General features: G+C 44.6%; 1 long non-coding RNA gene across 1 annotated transcript in view; it reads right to left on the bottom strand.

Annotated features, from left to right (window-relative positions):
- Positions 1-4,765: 4,765 nt before the first annotated feature.
- LOC146789390 (uncharacterized) overlaps positions 4,766-17,087 on the bottom strand; it is a 245,062-nt gene continuing 232,740 nt past the window's right edge. Inside the window, exon 3 of the long non-coding RNA XR_014970096.1 lies at positions 4,766-5,003. This is a non-coding gene — a long non-coding RNA (uncharacterized LOC146789390). The remainder of the gene's footprint in view (positions 5,004-17,087) is intronic.

Raw genomic sequence — 17,087 nt, 5'->3', positions numbered from 1 at the left:
ACTGAGGTATTGGCTGCACTTACAGTGTACACACAAAATCTATTAAGAAATCTCATTGTATTTATATTGATTGGGAATAGTGCGTCAGGTGCTGGATCTTGATGAGATACACTGCTCAGTTCGTATATTGTTTTGCATACGAAAAAAATCACATCACAACATTCACACTAATTGCAATGCGAAACAAATTCCGGCGATAAGACACGTTAGCACCAGGGATTTTACACCTGCTTTCTGCTGGTGTTAAGCAGGACAACTACCTGCACCATGAAAGGGAACACAGCCAAGAGCCACACCAGAACACCCACAGGTGCCATAAAGTCAATGAGCATGATACAGGGATACCCACGAGGGCCAGAAGACTCATCTCAACAACTCCAGGACCGCCAATGCCCCCCAAACCCATATCTTAGTAAGTGTGTCCCTGTGGTCATTGTCTTAGCATGATAGGCACGAGCCCTGCAACATCACAGTGTGCTGTCACCTCAGCGTTGGCAGTGAGCCTGAATGTGTAGCTACGTATGCATCCTCCTGCATGCACAAGTGGCGTGTGCTGGTCTGGGGTTCACAGTTCAGTGGAGGGGTGTGCCTATCCGGCAAGGGGAACGGGGTGTCACGGACATGTCCGTGTACAGGAAGTGCGGCAAGTGTGTCTCTGTGTTCTGGTGTAGCCTGTTACAAGAGCCGCAGCAGTCGATGTTGTAAAGTGGCATGTACCACCTCCAAACGGCACTGTGATGTTGTTGTTGGAATGTAGCAGGACATATAGGCATTACAATGGCGTGCCGTACGAGTGCACGAGATACAGCAGCTCACCGTACAAAAGTGTGGGGGCTCGTGGGAGGGAGGAGCAGCCATTTGGCAACATAACACACAGTGAACTCGACCATGTGCCATATGCTGGGCATCTCATCCATGATTACCACAGTCACAGACATCCCACAACACCAACGACTGGCCTTTGTACACATCCTGTATGAATGCAGCGTGGTTTTCACTTCTATGCTCGTTCAGTGGTGTGATGTTGGCGGGTTGTGTGACTTGTGTGACTTGTGCTCCTTGTTGGTGTGTTTCATTTTGGCCATTGTTTGTCTATACTTGTGCTGTACTTAATTGTGCATGTGTGCCATTCTGCCCATCTCCCATCATCCCCCCACTCCCTGCTTCTTCCTCTTCATGGTGCTGTTGTGTCTATAATTTTGTTGCTGCACACATAAATACATGTAAAGAATAAATTAGAATAGTTCCTTGATTCTTTTAGGTTTCAAAACTTCTCTATTGGTTTCTTTTTAATTTTCCATATAAACCGTTTTTTTAATATTCAACAACACATAGAAGTCAGAAGTGTAACGTATTCTATCAACACACTTTCTAGAACATTCTACAACACGTGCAGGTTAAAAGTTCATCAATTTTTTTAAAACTTTACGATATTTTTTTGTAACATTTTCTTGAACATTTAATGACACGTGCAGGTTAAAATTTGACGATTGTTTTAAGTTCGAACAGTGCCTTCCAAATGCAAGTAGCAGTTGTGGTTGAGCTGAGCAAATTTTATCCTATGATATGTACTCCACGTTGAAACTGCTTTTTCTTAACCAATCACAAAGATGCTTTTCCACAAAACTAATGTGCACCCTACTTTTAAAAAAGAATGCTTTTCATGATATCTTCAGAGATAAGTTATAGATAGGAATTAGCATTTAAAAAACCTTTGAAATTCACTGAAAAAACCATAGGTTTCATGCACGTTATAGTTAGGAATTGGCACTTAAAAAACCTTTGAAATTCACTGAAAAAAACAAAGGTTTCAGGGGCGTTATAGTTAGGAATTGGCATTTAAAAAACCTTAGAAATTCACTGAAAAAACCATAGGTTTCAGGGGTGTTATAGTTAGCTGGACATTTCCCTCGTACAAAACCATTAAAATTCCCTTGTTATAGTTAGTTCAGCTAACTATAACTCCCGCCCCCCCAATGCACTGCTGATGACGTCACATATTACATCACTCATGACATGGTCAGTGACATCACGGATGACATCTCAAATGACATCACTGATGACATCACTGATGACATCATCCAGTGACTGTGTGTTTCTGTAAATTTTAAATATGTTTTATATATTTATAGTGAAAGGCCTGTGGAAGAATGAGTGGCTGTACAAGTGTGTGAATGGATGGTTTTCTAGGTGCGTAACTGACTCTATAAGTGAGTCATTAAATGTATCTTACTGCAGACTAGTGACTAAACTGTGTGAATGTCTGTATATTTCTGTCTGTTGGTGTATAAGTGGCTGCATGGTTTTGTGAATAGCTATATGAGTGTCTACATGGGTTATCGATTGGTTGTCTGAGTATCTGTATGGGTGCCTGAGTGTTTGTGTGGGTAGGCTGTGTGTGACTCTGTGCATAGATGTGTGAGTGGGTGATTCTATGGGTGCATGGTTTTAAGAGTGCATCTGTGATGAACTGTATGGTTGAGTGAGTGTATGTATGGGTGTGTTAGGGATTGAATGTATATCTCAGGGGTACATTTGTGGCTAACTACATATGTGAAAGGCAGTATATATGCGTGTAAGAGTATATAAGTGGGTATATGTGAGAGTATGTGATTGTGAGAGTGGCTGTATGGATGAGTGTGTGCATGTATCAATGATTGTATAAGAGCGTAAGAATGTGGTACTATTTTTATGAGTAAGTGAACTTGAGTGTGTATAACTGCATAGGTGAGTAAATGGGAGTGTGATTAATTATTTGCATGACTGACTAGGTGTGACAGTACCTCAATGGATGATTGGTGGAGTGTGAGTGTCTATGTAGGTGTATAAATGCATATGAAAGTCTTGTACGGAGTGACTGTAAGTATGAGTGACTGTACATGTGAATGAGTGGAGGTGTATGTAGACCTAAGAGTTAATAAGTGGGTATGTAGTTATTGGTATTGGAGTATCTATGGTTTTGAGAATGGACGTCTGAAATTTTGAGTTCGTGTATCAACGGTTAAATTAGGGTGGGAGAAGATGCAGTAATTTATCACATGGATGATGTCATCAGTGATGTCATTTGAGATGTCATCAGTGATGTCACTTACCATGTCATGAGAGATGTAATCTGTGACGTCATCAGCAGTGCATTGCGGGGGCGCGAGTTATAGTTAGCTGAACTAACTATAACAGGGGAATTTCAATGGTTTTGTACGAGGGAAATGTCCAGCTAACTATAACGCCCCTGAAACCTATGGTTTTTTCAGTGAATATATTATATATATATATATTATCTACTGGCGGTCGCCAGTAGATAGTTATAGTTAGGACCTATTTTCCATAGGAAATCCGCAACATTCTATTCCCAATAAGTCTGGCGCCGGTTGATGAATCCTCACGAAATTTTATATATATAGATATATATACAGATATATATATATATCCTACTTGGCGGTCGCCAGTAGGTAGTTATAGTTAGGACCTATTTTCCTTAAGAAATCCGCAACATTCTATTCCCAATAACTTTGGTGCCGGTTGACGAATCTTTGCGAAACTTTCAAAACTTTTGGCCAGCTCCGGTTCGCTCCTATCCTGAAAGTCTCGGGGTGATTCGTCAAGCGGGCGCCGAGAAAAAAGGGGGTAACAAAACGTGTTTTCCCCATGCAATTTTCCATAGGAACCTTTAGTTGCAGCTGCAGCCCGAACTGCTGAACGGAATTTCACCAAATTTGGCAAAAAGGTAGCCCTTGGTTCAACGTCGTGCCTTTTGGTTAAATGGTGTAAATCCTTTCCATAGTTTTAAAACATAATATATATCTGGGCGGAGCCTAACCACACATCTCATCGTCAGATCTGATTGTCTGTCAGCACTTCATCCACGAAGTGTTGGCAGCCATCTTGGGACCAATATACATGATAGCACCTCATTAAAAAGCATTGCAGTTAATAGAAGGTTTTAAGACTTTAGTTACATTATAAATCATCTGTTGATGGTACCATACTAATTTTAGGAATTGTAGTGTTCTAAGGTGATTTTACCTTGTGAAAAAGCCTTCTGCTGGGATATCATGAATCATGTTTGAGAGAAAACTATTTTCTCATGCTTTTTCCACAGAGGTTTGGAAGGTGATCTATAAGCTAAACTGAGAGCATATTTTGTGTAAATTCACATTATCTTTCTCAGTCATGTGAGAATGAAGTCTGACATTCTCAGTAAAACATGTACATCCAACAAGGGCAGAGACTGTCAGTTGATTCCTTTGTGTTCTACTGCAGCTTCCCAGAGTGTTCTAAAGAACAACTAGAGCGCTAACAGTCCTACTTATGACAAACGTATTGCACACCTGAAGCCATCTTGATTGGGATAAAGTGGTAACTCTTAAAAGATTTAATTTAAAAAGGAACAAAATGAGGGGGTTCATTTTGCCATAGAAAGTATGATTAGTGCTGCAGAAAGAAAAATTAGGGCACATTTTCAGTGACTTCTCAAATCCACTTCTATTTCATTAAAACATTCTGACATGCAGACTGAAACATGCACTTTCAATACCAGCAGCAGACTTCCCTGGTGAGCAGTAGCTTTACTACAGTGATCTAATGAGCAACTAGAGTGCTAACATTCTGAATTTATGGCAAATGTGTGACACATCTGAATGCCTTCTTGATGGAATCAAAGTAAAAAACTGAAAGTATTTCCTACTGAAGAGACTGTAGTAAATGAAAATTTTCCTAGTTTACGAGAAGGAAAGTTTGAATTCTATTAAGGACTAGGAGGCGAGGATTATGCATATCTTCCTCCGCTTTATTATGCAGAGCAGGTTAAAAGAACATTAAAATAAACACAATAAACATCAAAGACTACATATCCAGTGAACCAGAGGGGTAGTCTCTATGGTAACAACAGTCCACTTTCGTGACAGTCCACCACACATATTGCCATGACGTCCCTTCCGCTTCCTCTTCTTCACTGGAGGATATTAAGCTGGAATCACCACTTGATTCGAATTTTTTATCATTCCCTGAAACAAAGAAATAATCCTGTTACCCGGTTCCGGAAAAGGAGTACGATCGTCACATTTTCATAAGAAGCAAAGTCAAAACAGAGAATAGCATAGAAAATGCAATGAACGCAATGACATAAGTCAAAATCAACAACAATACATGCCAATTCCTGATCAACAGTAACCATGGAAGAAACTTACTTACTACCAACGAAAATCTCCAGGGTGGGGAGATAATGAAAATAATCTCAGGGAGGGATAATCCTCGCCTCCTAGTCCTTAATAGAATTGAGACTTTCCTTCTCGTAAACTAGGAAATTTTTCATTCTATGGCAGGACGGAGGCGAGGATTATGCAAGTTCAAAGCTTACTTACAACCAGGGACGCCGCCTCCGAGATAGGTTTAAAGTAGAACCTCTTAAAGGTAGACTCAGATGACCAATCAGCCGCATTCATAATATCTTCCAATCTACCACCTACCTGGATGGCCTTCGACGCCATGGCCCCCCTCGTGGAGTGTGCACCAAACCTCCTCACATCCACTCCTGCCTCAGTCATAATCCAGCGTACCCACCTGGCAATGGAGGGAGAAGAAACCGCTTTAAAAGGTTTCTGCAAAGCAATAAGCAATTGTCGCTCACCAGGAGGCCTAAGCTCCGAGGTCACTTCCTCATATGCCTTAATGCATCTCACCACACACAACTTAGGATGGTCCGGAAAGGAAGGATAAGATACTGACCTGGTATTGGTTTTTGTTCTCCGAGAAATGGTCAAAGTAACTCCATCCGGAGTAAAAACCCTAGCAGTGATGTCTAGAGCCCTGACGTCTGACACCCTTTTACATGAGACGAGACATAGGAGAATAGCTAACTTAGCAGACAGTTCTTTGCGGGACAAGAATTGATTATCCTGCCAACACAACAGGAGTTCCAGAACTTGGTTGACATCCCACAGGCCTGAACATCTAGGCTCTGGCGGATTAGCCAACCGGATGCCCCGCATCAGTCTACAAATCCAAGGGTGTTCCCCCACTGGTCTGCCCTCGATCTCGCAGTGTCCAGCGGAAATGGCTGAACGAAAGGAGTTAACCGTCCGGTATGCCAAGCTGCTTCGAGACAACTCTGCCAAAAAATTCAAGATATGAGTAACTGATGGCCCCACGGAATCCAAGTGTCTCTCCAGACACCAACCGTGCCATCGTCGCCAAGCCGAGCGATAACACTTGGGCGATAAAGTTGGTTGTCTTTCCAACGTCCCCTGAAATCCTCCACGCCATGAGAGGTAAATGGCCCTGAAGCACTAGAGGATGAAGGTTCCCCTGGGGATCCTGGAGGATTGAAGGGAATGAGGGCAGTTGAATCCGACAGTCCCACGACAATTCCATTAGCGTCGGAAACCAGGCCCGTGCTCTCCAAACCGGTGTAATCAGTACCATGGACGCTACCTGACGACGAACCTAGGCTGCCACCCTGTGTATCATCATGAAAGGGGGAAAAGCGTAAGGGAACTCCCTCGACCAGCCCTGCAGAAAAGCATCCACCACTGTGGCTTCCGGATCTGATCTCCAACTGACGAAGCGCGGAAGATGGTGATTCAGTCGTGAGGCAAAAAGATCCAGAGTACATGGACCCCATCTAGTCATCAAAGCCAGGAAGACTGCACGATCGAGTTGCCAGTCGCTGGAATCCAAGAAATTCCTGGAGTGCCAATCCGCCTCCGAGTTCTGCAGACCGGGAAGGTACTCCGCCGTCACTGAAATCTGTTTCTGAAGGCAATAGTGCCAGAAGTCCCTCGCCAGGTTGGACAAGGCCCGAGAATGCGGACCGCCCAAGCGATTGATGTACAGCACCCCTGATATGTTGTCCATCCTCAGATGGATTCAACAAGAGATCCTGTCCTTGGTCATGGACTTCACCGCAAAGGATCCCGCCAGCAGTTCCAGACAATTGATGTGGAACTGGAGTTCCTCCTCTGACCATCTGCCCCCCATCGATATGTCGCCACACCGTGCTCCACAGCCTAGTCGGCTGGCATCCGATTCGATCACCAAGTCCGGGGCCGACCCGAAGATCGCCCGACATTCTAGGCCAACATGTGGTCGATCCACCACTGAAGTTTGGTCCGGGCCTCCTCCGGTAGTGAGATTAGCTCCGAGTAGGTCAGACCTCGCTGAAGATGCCGAGCCTTCAACCTCTGAAGAGCCCTGTAATGCAGCGGACCCGGAAATTTGGCCTGAATCGAAGAGGAAAGCAGCCCCACGATCCTGGCAAGCTTGCGCAGCGAAATCCGGTCCCTCGGTAGAACCTGAGACAGTTCCTTCCGTATCTTGTTCACCTTGGATTCTGGGAGGCTCAAGGAAGCCAAGACGGAGTCTATGAGAAACCCCAAGAAGACCATCTGTTGTGCTGGCCGCAGCTCTGATTTCTGAGCGTTGATGACAAAGCCGAGATCTTGAAGTAAAGCAATAGTCATGGTCACGTTCTGGGAGAGATGTACCAGAGACTGATCCAAAATCAGGATGCCATCCAGGTAGATAATCATTTGTACCCCTTTCCGGCAGAGAGTCTCCACCACGGGGCGCAACAGCTTCGTGAAGCACCACTGAGCTGAAGAAAGACCGAAGGGCAACGCTCGAAACTTGAAGACCTGACCGTTACAGGCAAACTGGAGAAAACGCCTGTGAGGGGGAAAAATGGGAACCATCCTTCAAGTCGATGCGGACCATCCAATCGCCCTGAAGGAGGAGTTCCTGAAGTAGATGTATCCCCTCCATCTTGAAGTGGTGGTAAACCAGCCACTCGTTGAACTCCCTTAACCCCTTCCATGCTCATGACGGAACGGTTCCGTCATGAGCCACGGTTGAGCTGTGCTCATGACGGAACCGTTCCGTCATCGGCCCGCCCGCGCACGAACCCTTCAGCACCGCGGCGGAATTCGCCCAGCGCTGAAGGGGTTAAATTGATAACCGGTCTGAACCCCTTGTCCTTTTTCTCTACCAGGAAAAGGTTGCTGAGAAAACCTTTCGGATGAAGTACCGACCTGCAAACTGCCCCTTTCTTTAAAAGTTCTGAAATCTCGGTCTCTATCAAATCCGCCTCCTCTGCATAAAAATGTAAGGGTCTGGGGCGTACCGTCTGAACTGGGGAGCTGTAAAACTCTATATGATAACCCCTTACCGTCTGCAAAACCCACGGGTCTGATGTGATCTTTCCCCAATTGTGAGCGAAGAGAAGGAGCCTCCCCCCCAGATCTTGAGGGGAAGAAGGGGTAATCCTTACCAGAGGGGCCTCCTGGGGCGTTCGCACCACCCCTATTGTTCCGACCTTTCCCTCTTCTGGAACCTCTACTGGGATAGAAGGTTCCCTGGCGACCGTCAGTCCAGCCGTTGTTCCGTCGCTGCTGACCTCGACCGGAGGGTCCTTGTTGCTGGGAACGGCCGGAGGAGCGACCCCTGCCTCGTCCGGCCCCGGCAAAAACACACCCAGGAAAGATCTTCTTTATAGAGGCCTGAGCCTTGTCCAGGGCCGAAAAGGTGGTGTCAAACTTGTTCAGCTCCTTAACAAACGGGTCCCCAAACAGCTTTCCCTGAGCCACGGGGCCAGCCTCAGAGGTCGCTAAGTCCCCTAGCTTTGGGTCAACCTTTATCAGGAGTGATCTTCGCCTCTCCGCTGCCAAGGCACAGTTCACATTGCCCAGAAGGCAAATCGCCCGCTGCGCCCAACCCGCGACTATGTCAGTCGGCAAAGGGTCTCCAGAGTCCTTCAATCGTTCTGCCAATTGGATAATCTGGGTTAAGGGACCTACCACGTCAAGGAGTTTATCCTGACAATTTCTCCAGGACCTATCTATACCCTTCTTGGGGTCACGCATTTATTTGGAAAAAAAGGTATACAGCTTATCATCAATCTCCGAAGTAATCGCAACCTTTCCTTTAAGCGAAGGCTGGGGAAATTCGCCCCTCATCCGTGTTCGAACCTCCCTCCCCAGAGGCTGGCGAATCTTAGCCGCCACGTAGTCCGCCACCTTGGCGTCAGGGAACCATTCGGACGACCTGGGATGGTAAATGTGCGTGGGCTCAAACATGTCCGAATGCCCCCCGTCCCCGTCTTGGGACTCAGAGGAACGGGAACCCGGGCGCCATGGACGACCCGAATCCTTATCCTTATCAAGGGAAAAAACGCCATCGGGATCCAACTTTGGGGCGACAAAGTCGCAATTTTCTCCGGGTTCCACTTCCTCCCGGCAGGGTGCGTGTTTAAGCATTCACGCACTTTTAAGGGAGGTGTCCCTCAACCTGTCAAACCCTTCCAAGTGCCCCGCGTGACGCTTTATGGCCTTCCTCCCCTCCCACTATTGGGACCTGCGCCCGTCGAACTAGGGCCCCCAAACATCCCTGGGATACTTCTAGCCAACTGATCTACCCTATCCTGCATGGGGGCTAGCGCCCTCGAGACGGGGTGTGAGAGGGCATGGTCCACCGCAGGAGGGAGGCATTGAGGAGGCCATTCCTCTTCAGCCTCCTGAATGGAGGAGTAAAAGTGGTCTTCAGAAGGAGACATAAGCATGAGGGTGAAGGCACAAAAAACACCTGAAAGATAAAGCAGGCAGCCCCCTCTCCAGTGCTCAAGGCCGCGAGGAACGAATCCCAGCCGGCAGAGTCTCTCAGAACGAGAGAAAAAAACGACCAGCAGGTGGCGCTATGATCGTGCAATGGGGAAAGCAACGCAAGCGGTGGCTGCGGAGAGAGTTGGATGGGTAACGGGCCGGCCACAGGCTCAGCACCCGCGCACCCGATCACGCCTCACCACCGGTATAGCGCTCGTCAGAGCTGCCCCCACCGGCAATGACACGTCACGGAATCCCCTTAGCGCACGATATGTGTGGTGGACTGTCACGAAAGTGGACTGTTGTTACCGTAGAGACTACCCATCTGGTTCATGGGATAGGTAGTCTTTGATGTTTATTGTGTTTATTTTAATGTTCTTTTAACCTGCTGTGCATAATAAAGTGGAGGAAGATATGCATAATCCTCGCCTCCGTCCTGCCATAGAATGAGGAAATTAGGAAACTTCATACCAAATAAGTCTCCCAGGATGGGCACCAGAGACAAAAGAGCCCAAATGTAGGACAAATATCACCCAGATGTAGCCCAAGTATAGCCCAATGACAGAATGTCCCAGAGTGTTCTAAAGAACAACTAGAGCGCTAACAGTCTTACTTATGACAAAAGTATGGCACACCTGAAGCCATCTTGATTGGAATAAAGTGGTAACACTTAAAACATTTAATTTGCAAAGGAACAAAATGAGGGGGTTCATTTTGCCATAGAAATTATGATTAGTGCTGCAGAAAGAAAAATTGGGGCACATTTTGACTTCTCAAACCCTCTTCTATTTCATTAAAAAATTCTGACATGCAGACAGAAACACGCACTTTGAATACCAGCAGCAGACTTCCCTAGTGAGCAGTAGCTTTACTACAGTGATCTAATGAGCAAGTACAGAATTTATGGCAAATGTGTGACATATCTGAATACCTTCTTGATGGAATCAAAGTAAAAAACTGAAAGCATTTCCTACTGAGGAGCCTGCAGTAAATGAGGAAATTAGGAAACTTCATAACAAATAAAACTCCCAAGATGGCCACCAGAGACAAAAGAGCCCAAATGCAGCACAAATATCATCCAGCTGTAGCTCACATGCAGCCCAATGACAGAAGTGTTCAAAACACTTTTTATTTTTTGTGTTTTTGCAGTTTTATATAGTGCAGACTTGTCAGGTATTGGAGTGCTTTACATGAGCATTGGTTACATCACACAAGAACAAATTCATTTTGGTTGTAGACATGGGGAGATTAAGTGATTTGACCAAAATCACAGAATGTCGAGCTGAAGCAGAAACTCCAACCTGGTTCCCCAGTTGCAAAGTCTGCAGCTCTGGAAGTAACACCACATCCTCTCCCCTAAGTGCAATATTTAATCAAGTGGTCAACTGGATAAAAAAACATAAAGATAACAAATAATTTAAAAGTGCTTTGTCGCTATTTGAAAACTCAGAAAATATGTCCTCATTTTAGTTTTTTTAGAGCACTAACCATAATCTTTATGCAAATAAGACCCTCTCATATATGTAATTTCTAAAGGAAATGCTCTAGGTATTACAGTTTTGATTACATCAACATGATGTCAGGCGTTCCACACTTTTGTAATAAATATAGAATGTTAGCAATCTAGTTGTTTATTAGGATACTGTTGAGAGGCAGAGGCCAGGGGCACGGACTCTGAAAATTGAAGGCAGGTAGGAGGGTGCAGAGGCAACAATTTGACCACACTGGGCAGGCAGGAAGGGCAGTGGCAGCACAACAGACTATGGAGGGCAGTGGAAAGGGGGGCAGGGGAAACAAACCAACAATACAGGAGTGGCAAGAGAGGCTGTGGCAATATAATAGACCATTGTGGTCAGAAGGAAGAGGCAGTGGTAGTACAACCATACATGCCAACTGACCCGATTCAGCCAGGAAACGTCCAATGTTTTTAAGCCCAAATGGGCTTTATTTGATCTGTCTCCTGTCTACAATCTCCTCTTGTTCAATGTAAGTCAAAGGGGAAAAATCAATACCCCAGTTGTTTTTCAAAATCTCCCTCTTACCAAGTTCAAAATGTTAGCAAGTATGGTACATTGGATCATGGAAGGCAGGAGGAATTGGGGTAGGGACATGGACTCAGATAACAGAGAACAGGAGGGACATAGAGAGGTGCACCAAACTGACCCTACAGGGCAGGCATCAGGGTTTGCAGCAGCACAATACACCACACAGGGCATGCGGGACGCGAGTGCAGCACAACAATCCAAAGAAAGCAATAGGCAGGGGACAGGACCATGCACATGGACAACAGAGAACAGAGGGGAAAGAGGCAATGGTAGCTAGATGACCATAATGGACAGACAGGAGAGAAAGCTGCAGCATAACAGACCATAAAGGGCAGGAGGGACGGATAAGGGGCATTACAATGGAACAGACAAGCCAGGAGGGAGGGAATAGGGGTCTGCACATGGAAACAGAGGGCTGGGGGCAAGGGGGCAGGCGCAGCAAGATGACCATGGAGGTCAGGCAGGATGGGCACTAGAAGTAAGACACACCATGGAGAGCAACAATGAGACTATGATGGCATACACACAGACCATGGAGGGAAGGTGGGAGGGGCCGTGGCAGCACAGAAGACCATGCATGGCAAGCAGAAGGGTTAGTGGCAGCACAATGGCTATGATGGGCAAGAAGGAGGGTGCAGGGGCATGCACAAAGGACCATGGAGGATAGAAGGGAGGGTCAGGACCTGGGCACAGACAAGATAGTTCAGGGGAAGGGGCCTCACAACAGACCACGCGGGGCAGGCAGGAGGAGCAGTTGCAGCACAACAGACCAGGGAGGGCAGAAGGGTGTGGCAGTAAAATGGACCTTGGAGGACAGGAGGAAGGGGATAGGGGCATGGAATGTGGACAGGCAGGGTGGAGGTGGCAGGGACAGGTTACAGTCATCTGACAATGCTAGGCAGGTGGGAGGGGAGTGGCAGCTCAACAGAATACTCAGAGTAGATAGGAGTGGCAGGTCCATGGAACATGGTGGGCAAAAAGGGTGGAGCAGGGGCATGCACAAAGGCATCAGAGGGCAGGGGGAAGGAGAATATGGGCAGCAAGGTAAGCACATAGGCTAAGCAGGAGGTCAATGATGGGGCATAGAATTGGGTAATGGAGGGCAGGAGGAGTGGACTGGTACATCATGCTAAATGGAGGGCAGTGGCAGCACATCAGACCATGCATGGCAGGAGGGAGGAGGCTAGTCCATGGATTCAGACAACAGAGGATAGGGAGGAGGTGGATGGGTCAGCAAGCTAACTGTTCAGAGAACGCGGGAAGGCCAGTAGCAGAACAACGGCCACACAGGGCTGTAATAAGGGAGCAGGGACATGGACTTGGACAATGGATGGCTAGGAGGAGGGAAGGCAGGAGCAGCAAGCTTGGGTAGGGGCAGCACAATGCCAGGCCCTGCTTCCAAACCCCCACCATCCATTGTGATATGCATCTTACTTAACGTTAAAAACCTAGAAATTTGCTGAAAAAAACAAAGATTACAGTGACGGTATAGTTAGACTCAGATTTCACTCATACACAACCAGTGAAATTCAGCTACAATATTCTGTGCACTATGCATGCAGACCTCTAATCAGCTACATAGCTTTGATACAGTCTTTTAAATACTTAGTTAGTACCTATGCAGTCTAGGAATCTATCTGTCTGTCCCATGCACTTCTCCATTCACCCATCCAGCACTATCTACGTATCCTATCACTCCACCAATACCTAAGCACTTATAAATTCAGCACGCACTTTCTTTGCAACACTGAAATTACTCCAGTTATTAGTCGTATACTTAAGGAATGGCGTAGTCAAAAACACAAGTGCAGGTACAATATTTTGTACACTATGCATGTACACCTCTAACCAGCTACAAACTATTGATACGCTCTTCTAAATACCCAGTTAGTACCTATGCAGTGTAGGATTCCTCCTGTTTGTTCCATGCATTTCTCCAATCACCCATCCAGCACTATCTACTTATCCTATTACTCCACCAATACCTAAGCACTTATGAATTCACTTTACACTCTGTTTGTAATACTGTAATTATTCTAGTTACTAGTCATGAACTTATGGAATGGCCTAGCTACTAACACAAGTACATCTATAATATTTTGTGCACAATCCAAGCAGACCTCTAACTAGCTACATACTATTGATACACTCTTCTAAATACCCAGTTAGTACTCATGCAGTGTAGGAATCGTCCAGTCTGTCCCATGCACTTCTTTAATCACGTATCTACCACTATCTACTTATCCTATTACTCCACCAATACGTAAACACTTATAAATTAAGTGTTCACTCTGTTTGCAGCACTGTCATCATTCCAGTTACTAGTGGTATTCTTATAAAATGACTTAGGCACCAACACAAGTACACATAAAATATTCTGTGCATAATCCCTACAAATCTCTAAGCAGATACACACTATTGGTCCACTCCATTAAATACTGAAGTAGTACCCATGCAGCGTAGGATACCTCCTGTCAGTCTCATGCAATTCTTTGAACACCCATCAAGCACTATGTTCTTATTGTATCAGTCTGCCAATACCTAAGCACTTATGGGACAGATTTACAAGCACCCTGCGCCACCAGTACATCACTTTTTGTAATGTAGTGATGGCGCCATGCACTCCTTCATATTTACAAGGAGAGGAAAAGCCACCCTGCGTGGTTTTTCCGCTCCTTGTAAATATGACCCCTTCATACACAGAACTTTGCGTTGAAGGGTTGTCCCATAGGTGTTGCTGATGGTGTTCCCACACAACACCCATAGAACAAGACACATCTCCAGATTTATGAGAAATCGTAAATCTAGAGATGTGTGTGAATGCTGCGCCATCCAACAGTTGGTGTAGCAAGGCGCAACGAGGAGAATTGTTTTCATTTCTCCTAATTTTTTCCTCTTTCAATGCATGCTGCATTCCAAAGCAGACGTTGAAAGAGGAAAATGCCTCTATTGATTGTTTTTGTGCAGGAAGGTGTCCCTTCCTGCACAAAAACAATCTCCACACGACACAGACATCCTTGCACCATGGTGCAAGGGTGCCTGTGTCACCGCATTGGTTGCAGTTTGTGCAGCAGTGCAGAGGGAAGCACAGAGTTGCAACATATTCATGTACATATGTCACATCCCTGTGCTTCGGAAGTGCCACAGTGCAGTGCAGCTAAAGAGCTTGCAGTGTCACGCTGCAGTACTTCCTCATAAATCTTCACCTATAAATTCACCATACACTACTAATGCTTTCAGTCAATCATGCTGTATACATATATTCAACCAAGCTTTCACACATTACCTTGCAATTATAGTTCTTTCTTTAACCAGATAAGGTAGTTCTGATAAGAACTTTTTTTTTCTTCTTTTTTATTTTTTATTTATTTATTTTTTTGAACAATTTTGTATTTTTTTGGGTGTTTTTTCAAAAATTGAACAAAAAAACTGAACGAATAAAACAGGAAACATTTGGAATTTCTTATCATTCCAAAAACAAAAAAACAAAAAAATTAACAATGATGGTTGCGTTGCGCAGCACAAACTGCATCCACGACTGCTCACCGAAGCATATAGGTTTCTTACACTTCACGCAGTGTTGCTCGAGAAAGGCGAATTCTGGCCTAATGTCCATTGCAGGTGCTCCTGAGGACGCTCCAGATGTACTTGCCACAGCAGGTGAAGGGTTCAAAGCAGCTCGCCTCATTTCCTCCTGAGCAAGATTGAGAGGATGTGTGGTCCGGAGATGCTTGTACATTGAAGCAGTGCCACAAGAGTATTTTTTTTCACTGCCTCTTGACAGGACTCGTCACAAATTTTGCACGTCACCTTTCTCGCATTTACTTTCTTCTCTCCAGGTGGAAAAGTGAAGAATTTCCACACAACAGATTCCGGCCTCTGTGGACGTGGTGCCTCCTGCAAGAATTCTTCTTCAGAAGATACTTCCTCCTGCTGCTGCTGCTGTCCAGATGCCTTTTTGTTTGATATTTTTTGAAAAACACCAAAAAAAAACAAGCAAAAAGGGTTCTTGTAGGAAAAGAGATGTCTCTCTAAAGATGCTCCAAAAAGAATGATAAAAATGGGTGGGGTCCTTCAATAGTTACAGTGGGAATTGTTATGAACCAATGAAATCTTTTTTTTTTAAGGTCACTCTGCGCTCACGAAGCACGCATCCAACGCGACTTCGCAAAAATATATTTAAAAATGATATAAGTTTATTATAAGTACAAATATATTATTTTTATCAATATCTTAGATAGTCCTAATATGTATATTAAACACACATACATATCATTTTAGAACATAAAAATATTTCGCGGGAGTCGCGAACCCAGCGGGCCCCAGCACGTATATGACGTCAAGCGGGACCCGCTGCCACGCAAGTGTCACGTACCGTAATGCGCATGTGTCGCGGATGCCCGGGAGTAGGAGTCGCGGACTGGTCGCATACCAATCACGCACATCACGTAATATTAAATGTATATGATGTAACTGAAAAACACGCAGTCGTCACACACCGTACGCGGATCCTTCATGATGTTTCTAAAATGGCGGCTAGAATCCGCGCACCCACTGTGATGTCTGCACGACTACGAAAAAAATTTGGAAAAAAAAATTACAAAAGAAATAATATAAATATATTAAAATAAACAAATAAAACAAAAAAATTAAACAATATTTCAGTTTTACTTTTTAAATTTTTTTTTTGCAATTTTCAGAAAGATATATGTTATTTAATGAATAAAATATTTATAAATAAACAGTTAAAAAACTGTAGAAAATCAGTACAAAAAATTGGTATAACTACTATTACACTTAAAAATTAACATTTAAAAAACCTTTTGAAATTCACTGAAAAAACCATAGGTTTCAGAGACGTTATAGTTAGAAATTAGCATTTAAGAAAGCTTTGAAATTCACTGAAAAAAACATAGGTTTCAGGGGTGTTATAGTTAGCTGGACATTTCACTCATACAAAACCATAGAAATTCCTCCGTTATAGTTAGTTCTGCTAACTATAACTCGAGCGCCCGCAATGCACTGCTGATGATGTCACATATTACATCATTCAGGACATGGTCAGTGACATCACTGATGACATCACTGATGACATCCCAAATGACATCACTGATTACATCACTGATGACATCATCCACGTGACAATCTGATACTCCTCATCATACACTAGTATAACCTTTCATCACTCACTGTAAAATACAGAGTACCATATTTGAAACCATTGACACACCAATACCAGTTACTACATATCCACTCACTGATTCCTAAGTCTACACACACAACTACCCATTCAACAACAGAATCACTTATACATGCAGTCACTAATTAATAGAACACTATCAAATGCATTTATACACATATATAGACATTGACACATCAGCAGTCATCTTAGTCGGTTATGCAGTCATCCTACTCACTCATGAAAAAAATTAATCACACTTACGTTTACTCA

Source organism: Triturus cristatus, chromosome 10 (genome assembly GCF_964204655.1).
Source record: "Triturus cristatus chromosome 10, aTriCri1.1, whole genome shotgun sequence".
Classification (NCBI taxonomy): Eukaryota; Metazoa; Chordata; class Amphibia; order Caudata; family Salamandridae; genus Triturus; species Triturus cristatus.
Note: the sequence above shows the minus strand (reverse complement) of the source record. Positions and strands in the feature narration are given on the sequence as shown.